The sequence below is a fragment of the Mya arenaria genome, chromosome 15, assembly GCF_026914265.1.
Source record: "Mya arenaria isolate MELC-2E11 chromosome 15, ASM2691426v1".
NCBI classification, from domain to species: Eukaryota; Metazoa; Mollusca; class Bivalvia; order Myida; family Myidae; genus Mya; species Mya arenaria.
Genome location: NC_069136.1, coordinates 52,050,560 through 52,058,803, shown reverse-complemented (window position 1 = coordinate 52,058,803; position 8,244 = coordinate 52,050,560). Strand labels below are relative to the sequence as shown.

Here is an 8,244-nt window from a genome sequence, read left to right as displayed (position 1 = left end):
GACCGGTATAATGTCGCTAACACCTCCTCACTAAAACATAAAATATGTCCCTTGACGATTAAAACTTAAAACACATCCGTTTTCGATATTGGCGCCGCCATTATTGACTATTTTAAGACGCGTATCATTTCGATATCATTCCTGTTGGTTGAATGGCTGAGAATTGATTCCCCAGTTATAACAAACGACAAAAGATCGCCTTCTATGCTAGCAAAAATTCCAGCGTGTCACATGACTGTAAATTGCAACAAACTGGCTCCATGTTTCGAGGGTATTTTGGTGTTATTCTTAATTGGGGGATTTGTGACCACGTAGCTATTAATGGAAAACCCCATTTATAAAGGCAATTTTTCATCAGTACACAAATCATTTGTTTGCTGTTTTGTTTTGATAATTAACGTGAAATTAGTTAAAAATACTGATGCATTCAAATTTTAAATGGTATTTTTTTGCATCAATCAATGATATCTACCTATTGATAGAGTATTTACATTGTGATTATATTCCATACACATGATAAATACAAACACTGTCTTTATTCGAAGAAAATCAGAAATATTACCAAGAAATTCATACCACTTAATTTCAAACGAACAAACTTTCTACATCAATATAATTTACCGGATGTTGCATTTTTTTCGGCTGTTAATTTGGGCAAAATGCATTTTAAACATTCAACGGCCTTAAAAACAATCTGCCACACCCTCCCACCCATAGCAGTTTGGAATAGAGAAACCAGATTAAAACTTTGGTTGATGAACGTAAGTAAAAACACCTGATCTCAGTTGAACCTTCCCTCAATTCTTTAATGAATTGAAATTAAACTTCACATTAATCAAGGTAAGTTTAATTTATTTTCTTAATTTGCTATCGCATTATTGAGATACAATACAGAAATGCTTCATTTACATGGGGCATACATTGTGGGGTAACAACAAAGCGAGTTTGTGTGTCGTGGTTTGTATGATATTTACCACACAACATAACCGTTTGAATATCTTCGTAACTCTTGTAGTTGCTTTTTTATTTAATTTTAAATACGAACTGTAGACCTAAAACAAAAATATGCACATATATTTCATAACGCAATAATGTAAAAACATGCAGAATAAGTTATTTGATTGATTTTAACAATTGTTGCAATATGCTTATAAATCCAAGTTAGGTTACCTACTTTCCAGTGTGCGAGTTGTTATACAGAGGATAGCCAAACATCCGAAAATATAAGGAGTTTTCTGGTGGATCAAAAATAAATTTATCAATTTGCCTGAGACCTTTGCGTACAAAGTAAAAAGACAAAACATTTATCTAATGATTTGATAAATCATACACTACAATTGTAAACTACCTCCATCAAGAACATGTATTTACCGAATTCGTATAGTTTTTGAGTATTTATCTTGTTTATTTTCGGAAGGCAATGGTTATAGTTCTTGCAAGTGAAATATTGTCCAATGTCCTTTTCAACTCAATAGCTCTTCGTCCAAGTTCTTTGATTTCGTCCACCTTAAAATAATTGGCATTTATACTGTCAGGATGCACTTTATGGCTAATGTAATGGAGTCTATACTGTCAGGCTTTACTTTAAGGCTAACGTAGTGGAGTCTATACTGTCAGGCTATACCTTATCGCTTATGTAATGAAGTCTATAATATCAGCAGCGCGTTCAGTAAAGATGTTTGCGGCGAACGTTCGCTATTTGGTTTCCCGCTTAACGTGTATGCGCTGCGTTGCAACAGGGATACAAAACAAAACGTTTGCGAGCGTTTTGTAAACGCTCGCCTGACTGAACGCACTGCTGGCTTTACTTTATGGCTTATGAAATGGAGTCTATACTGTAAGACTATACTTTATGGCTAATGTAATAGCGTCTTTACTGACAGGCTATACTGTATGGCTAATGTAATGGAGTCTAAACTGTCAGGCTATGTTTTATGGCTAATGTAAGGGAGTCAATACTGTCAGGCTATACTTTATGTCTAATGTAATTGAGTACATAATGTCAGGCTATACTTTATGGTTAATGTACTGATAAAATTATCTGTGAATATTTAGGACTCGGCGAAGAACGCCAACATTTGTTGTTGTTGTTTTTTTCTTCAGAGGAAAAGGTTCATTACCCAACCATTTAAAAAGCCACATTATGACCCTTGGTCTACATTAAAGTATCGCCTCTTGAAACATGTGTGCCAAGTTCATATAGATGTATTGAACTTTTTTTGGTTATTGCCAAGGTTAATGTGTTTTTTACACTACGACGCCGACGACATTGAATCGGACGAAAAATAAAAGGATATACCAATGACTTTCGCGACAAAACTTTTTTTTGATTCGAAGACTTTTTAGTAAACTATTGGACAAAAGTTGGATTTCTCAAAACTGTGTCCGCGGAAGTGTATATATAAATTCTGTTTTATAATCTGAAAGGTTCAAGGCAATGGGTCTTGGCGCACTTCCTTATTATGTATATGACAACCTTATGTTTCATGGTCTTTGATATATACTACTATCTATGCGTCGTAATGAAACTTACTCAATCAAAGTCATAGTACAAAACATTCACCTGTGTTTGCGCAGCTTTCAATCTTGCAATGTAATTCGCGAAATCTCCTCGGGAATCTGCTTGTGAAAAGTTAGGTCCATTGAAAAGTTGAATCCCACCGATAAAGCTGATTGGGCTTAACGATTAGTATCTGTTAGGAATGAATACGATTTGAACTTTGCAAGGGGCATATAATTCATGCATCAATTTCATTAATTACAATTATGAAACAACCTTATTTTCTTATTCGAAGATAAAAAACAATGCAATTCACTCCGCCCACTTGTTGCTCTCAAGGAAAGTTTCAAGAGTGTCGTTTAAGATGTCATAGTTGACCTTTTCACTTAATTCAAGTTCGTCATGTAAAATAAGCAAAACATGATTGTGAAAAGATTCAGTTTCAACCTGAAAATCCTTTTTTAGTTTTGAAAATTGAGTTTTTTTATGCTCCAAGACATTAGAACATTAACTTCTGTCAACAATCTGTGGTGTTCATCGATGTGTGTACTTATTGATAAATGATGGGACGAGTGCGAGGTTGGGTTCAAATAAACTGGTTCAAATCACGTGAACCTTTGTTCAATTAAACTCTTGTTTAAATGACTATCGGCGGCGGTACTCATTTTCTGATAAAGCCATTATAAAGTATGTATGGTCTGTTTGTGGTGTTTGTAAGTTTTGTGCCTCTCGTTCAGTCTGTTATGGGTCGTAGCCTTGTGCTTCTTAACCGGGTTTATACTCTAATATTTGACTACTATTTCTTCACGCTACCTTAACATTTAAGCAATCAAGAGTTTTTTTTTGTCTTATTCGGTAAAGGTTCTGAAACTACGTGACTGTAGCACCCGTAATGTAAATTTCTACTAAATAAATTCGATAATAGTATTAATATGATTACAGGTAGCGTGGCCGAGCGGTCTAAGGCGCTGGTTTAAGGCACCAGTCTCTTCGGAGGCGTGGGTTCGAATCCCACCGCTGCCACTAAACATTTTATTCACAGCTCCATTTCTTTTTCAAGCCAAATAAGTATATTTATATCACAGTGCCTTTAAGGGCATTCCACAGTGCAAAAGTTTTTTTGAAGGAAAACAAATAATGTTAAAAAGATATTTTTCATTTAGGTTTGAGGTTCAAATTTGAGCAAGCATAGTACATACATCCGTTGCAAAATTGGTAGATGTAATAAGGAGTTGAGCAACTTAAATGGTATAAGATTTCAATTAAAAAGCATTTACATTTTACGGAAATTTCCTTACACCAAATTAATGTTTTTATGTGTCTAAATCATCAGGACTTTCCGATCAGCAATGGCTTGCAGCTTTGAAGTAGTTAGGATTGGAGGTATTTTGAGAAAGATAATTGTATTTTTGTAACCAGAAATGAATTTAATCAACTATTTTGCATGATATATTTGAATATCTGTCTTATTTTAAAATATATCATCAAGATCCCGCAAGACATTGCTGATAGGTCGTCCGAAGCATTTTGACACAAAAATATATTTATATTGTCGACCGACTTTTTCAAAAAATGTAAATGCTTTTTGAACCAAAATCTTCTTTCGTAAATTTGGTCAACTCATTAATAACACAGAATGTGTTGCAAAGGATGTTTGTTCTATTCCTGAACGAAATTGTTTCTGAAACTTAGTAAAACATTACCTTTATAAACATTTTAAATGTTGGCCTTCCCCAGCTACGTTTGCATTGAGGCAGGCCCTTAGACAGGAATGCAATGAAGCGCTATACATTCGCTAAAATACGTTGCCCTTTTCACAGTTATTATCAAAAGAATCATGGCTATTTTAATGGCCAGTGTAAGATGTGAAAATTCACAATAATTACTACAAATGTAATTAAAAGTAACATGGCCGGTTAGCTCAGTCGGTTAGAGCGTCGTGCTAATAACGCGAATGTCGTGGGTTCGACCCCCACACTGGCCAGTTAATTTTTGAAATGTGAAGTTTCAAGCTTTTTCTTTGCTAGCTATATAGATTGTATATATTACAATGAAGACTTACTCATCTTCAATGGTTGTATCTATGGACATCATCTCAATTTAACACAATTGTGTACACGGAATTTTTAGATAGTCTTCAATTCATAAATACATATTTGAAATAATCAAATAAATTGCCGCACCCATATCCGAACCCCTCAAAATATCCAGATCACTTCTAAAATCCTGGCCTATCATGCAAGACTGTGTAAAAAGAAATGTGGCAGCGGTGGGATTCGAACCAACGCTTCCGAAGAGACTGGTGCCTAAAACCAGCGCCTTAGACCGCTCGGCCACGCTACCTTCAAATTATCTATTTATACTCAATTTTATCTTATTCGATAATGTATCTAAAACTACGCGATTGTAACATCCGTGAAGAAAATATCTACTACATACATTCGATAATAGTCTGATAACAGGTATCGTCGCCGAGCTGTCTAAGGCGCTGGTTTAAGGCACCAGTCCCTTCGGAGGCGTGGGTACGAATAACACCGCTGCCACTAGATGTTTTTCCTGCGAAAAACAGCTCCTTTACGTTATTGATACGTAATATTTCATAAAATTCACCAGCCACGTAAGTAACATTCATATCATAGGGCTCTAAGAAAAGAAAATTAAGGCAAGTTGAGTTTTAAGGACCTTACACAGTGAAAAAGTGGGTGGGCTAAAAATTAAAATGTTTGAACAGCTCATGATTTACTACGTTTTGAGGAACGATCTTTTACAGGAGTAGAAGAAACATCCTTTGCAACACATTAAGGGATTATAGGGAGTTGGGCAAATTGGGTTGTTCCTGTTGTTTGTTATTGTATAATTTTGTTTAATACCACAATGATGAAAAAAATGCTTTCGGCATAGACGAATAAATTGCATCGCTATATATACCATATGAATATATTAGATTATTATGTAGATGCTCATTGTTTCCGATCATAAATTTAAATAAAAATAAACACACGTGTTTGGTCACAAAATAACTTCTGTTGTAGAATTCCATAAGGTCGTTGTACGTGCAGCCTCATTCGAAGGTAAACCTTGTAGGGTTGTTGCACATGCACCATGACACAAAATCCTCCTGTAGTTTCTGAAGGTCTTGCGTTGATTTGTTTCATCTTAATGCTATTTCAAAAGTCTGTGAAATACATGTATTGTTATACTACGGTTCATACTCTCCTACCCAAGCATTACGTATTAAAAATAGAAAAAATAGCTTCAGTTCAACAAGAAAGAAATAAATGCAAACATCTCTCGGACAGTTATAATTTACCATAGCTAAGACGAAAATTGACTTTTACACTGCACTCCCACAAATGGTTCAATATGAAAAAACACACACAATATTTTAGAATCAAGCAATATTTGCGTAAATGTATGAAAACCAGTGTTATAAGACTGTTGACAAAAGATCAGATCGCTGGTTTTCATATCTACTATTTTATATGCCCAAAACGTATTTTTTCTTAAAGCGTTAGTAACGCTTTTAGTCATAAAATTTAGAACGTAAATATGAACACTGCGATCTGATCTTTCGTCAGCAGTCTTATATCAAAGGTTTCCAGACTATAACTCACAATTGGCTTATTCAAAGAAGAAAAATTGAAAAGTTTTCAAAACAAAATAGTAAATGAAAAGTTCTATATACGTCTATTTATTTTTATTAAATATAATGCTTCTAACATGACAACCTACACACACAAATCTTCCAATACTTATGTTTTCTTTTTGCGATACTTATTTTCCTGTAAGCTATATCTCACGAAAAAAAGTTCTAAGATGGAACCATTACGGCGATCCCTGTATCCGTCCCTTTGTCCGTTTAAACGTCTGTTTGTCCAGTAAATTTTTCTGAATGTTTACGAGCCCCAGTTACAAGGTCTTTCAGTGGTTATAAATAAATTAAAGAACAACCAACACATGCAATTTAAAATCACATTTTACGAAAGTTTGTGTAGTTGAACACGTACATAAATAAGAGGGTATTGAAAACATCCACTGTTTGCGTCCAATCAGCAATTTCGAAGAAGCCTTTAATGATTTTCATGACATACCACTGTTTGAATTGATAACGTCACTCAAAATTGTGAACATAGTAATTGAAATAGGGCTTAATGGGACAATAAGGTGTGTCAACCACCAAACGCATCAAAGTTAAAAGCACAAGAAACTGTAATCGGACCTTTTCTTCGTCACAATGAAGATGCGTACAGCCGTATTTGTCGGCATCAGTATCTTTGGGGCGACACTTTTCCGCTTGACTGATAAAGTTAAGGCGGGCAATATTGTGGCAACCAAACATATATCACATATTCCTCAGAAAAGTACCCCTTAACTTCCGTAGGTTTAATCACGACGCGCCACGAGGGGTTTTAATCACCACTATGCCACGCAGACACAACATTGTCACTGCAGGCCTAGCCTAATACAGAATGCGGTTGTTTAAGGCGACAACAACCTCTACCACCACCGAAAAACCTAACTTTCCACTTCACAGGATACTCATATACATGTAAAAGAATACCTGCTAAATACACGTGCATATCACTATCACATGCACTGCCACTAATGGACGGATCACAGATGAAGTAAACCCGATGGAACCCGATGCGAAAACAGATGATTATCACTCTCAAGTACGTAGACATCCTAACTGGCGCGATACAGGAAGAGTTTGTTTTAGATGTTATGTATGGTATTAAACCAGTCCACAGGGTAACACGGTCACTTAGTGTCACAGACTGCTTATCGGCGCTCAAGAGAACGGCACATTTCATGATTGGTCCCTCGATGAAATTAATTATCGACCCGATGCGATACAAGGTGTTCATCACTCCTCAGTACCTGTCCTCATTCACTTGCGCAATGCGGTGAAGGAATGGTTTGTTTAAAATGTAAGACCTGGCAAAAGAAAACCGGTTCCCTCGGTCACTCAGTGTCATAGAATACTTTTCGGCGGTTATAGAACGGCTCACATCGGTATACCTAATTGTAGACGCTAACTGTAATACACACTACACACCTTCATCATTGCACCAGGCCGGTCTTGCATGTAAAGAAGAAGACAGTGTGGATGCTGGAACGTTTACCATAGCGTGAAAACAGGTATCTGACCATTTCCGTTAATCCTTGTAGCAGATATCGCAACATCAGCACTACAAACTTAGCTAGCATCAAGTGACAGTTATACAAGTCGTTTTGAGGAGTTAATATTGCAAATGCCCATAAGAGAAAATGCGTGGACGACGTGGCGGTCCAGCAGTTAAACAAATATTGCAGAAACGGCATTACACTGAGTCGAGACGAATTTGTATTCGCTAAAGACCCAATTGAGTTTGAAGGGTTCGAAATAACCAGCGACAGTGTACGCCTTTCTAAGAATTACTTGCGTTCGATCCTCAATTTCTCGACATCAAAAACATCATCTACTGTCCCACTTTGATATTGTTAACCAAGTTTCATAGCCATTAGAATGAACGACATATTCCCTTTTTGCCAATTGGTGATTTGCTTAATGCATACACTATTACACTAACGAATTTCAACGAATGTTCGATCACACCGAAAACTATAATCACATATGCAATCGAAAACTGCGCCCGAATCTTTGACCCGAGTAAGCCAACACATTGTTCCAAGACTTGCAGTTAATATTATATATTATTTATCGACTGGTCACTTCTAATAACATACTCTGCAACCATAAA

The 8,244-nt window shown here is 36.0% G+C and overlaps 3 non-coding genes across 3 annotated transcripts; 2 read left to right on the top strand and 1 right to left on the bottom strand.

Annotated features, from left to right (window-relative positions):
- The first annotated feature begins 3,441 nt into the window (after nt 1-3,441).
- Nucleotides 3,442-3,523, top strand: Trnal-aag (transfer RNA leucine (anticodon AAG)). The gene has a single exon. It is a non-coding gene; the product is annotated as a tRNA-Leu (tRNA).
- An 887-nt stretch (nt 3,524-4,410) lies between these two features.
- Trnai-aau (transfer RNA isoleucine (anticodon AAU)) lies at nt 4,411-4,484 on the top strand. Its single transcript has one exon. It is a non-coding gene; the product is annotated as a tRNA-Ile (tRNA).
- Nucleotides 4,485-4,761: 277 nt separating this feature from the next.
- Nucleotides 4,762-4,843, bottom strand: Trnal-uag (transfer RNA leucine (anticodon UAG)). Its single transcript has one exon. It is a non-coding gene; the product is annotated as a tRNA-Leu (tRNA).
- Nucleotides 4,844-8,244: the final 3,401 nt, after the last annotated feature.